Genomic DNA, 666 nt, shown 5'->3' with positions numbered 1-666 from the left:
CACTTGTATTTGCATTTGTAGTCGTCGTCGCTGTTTTTAGTCCTTAGTGTCACATCGTGAGTAGCATCATGACATTGTCGCCTTCTCACGAGAAAGCCGATTTCCAGCCGCCCTTCGGCCCGGCCATGAGAGGGCCACTTGCGCCGATGCTGTGACACTGAGGGCCTTTTGAGAACCACCACCCCCTTCTAGCCCATGTGCCCTTCGTTCTGCCTCTCTTCCTCACTTCCTCTCGTTCTGCCTCTCTTCCTCACTTCCTCTCGTTCTGCCTCTCTTCCTGAATTTTGTTCTTGTCTGTTCTCCTCTTCCTTTGGTCTTCCACCCCCTTCCTTGTTTCGCGGTCACTGCCGTGCAGTATTGGGCCGCGCTCCGCCTTCTTTACATGTTATTGCGTCATTTTTGCCTCATCTTGCAGTGCCAAAAATAGCCTTCCTTGTTTACAACACACTGTCGTCTTCTTTAGAGCAAAGACTTTCTTGCTTACATCATACTGAATTGTTCTGTTTACAACATTCCGGTTTGCAGTGCCTTTCCCCCATTCTTTAGCAATCCCTTCCCTGCCGTGTGCGAGGTGCTTTCCCCATTCCCCGCCTTGTGGGCAGTATCTTTCTTATTATCTTTGTTTGTATGCACTGCCTCTCCCCATTGCCTTTGCTTGTGTGCAGA

Source organism: Penaeus monodon, chromosome 31, assembly GCF_015228065.2.
Source record: "Penaeus monodon isolate SGIC_2016 chromosome 31, NSTDA_Pmon_1, whole genome shotgun sequence".
Taxonomy (NCBI): domain Eukaryota; kingdom Metazoa; phylum Arthropoda; class Malacostraca; order Decapoda; family Penaeidae; genus Penaeus; species Penaeus monodon.
Note: the sequence above shows the minus strand (reverse complement) of the source record.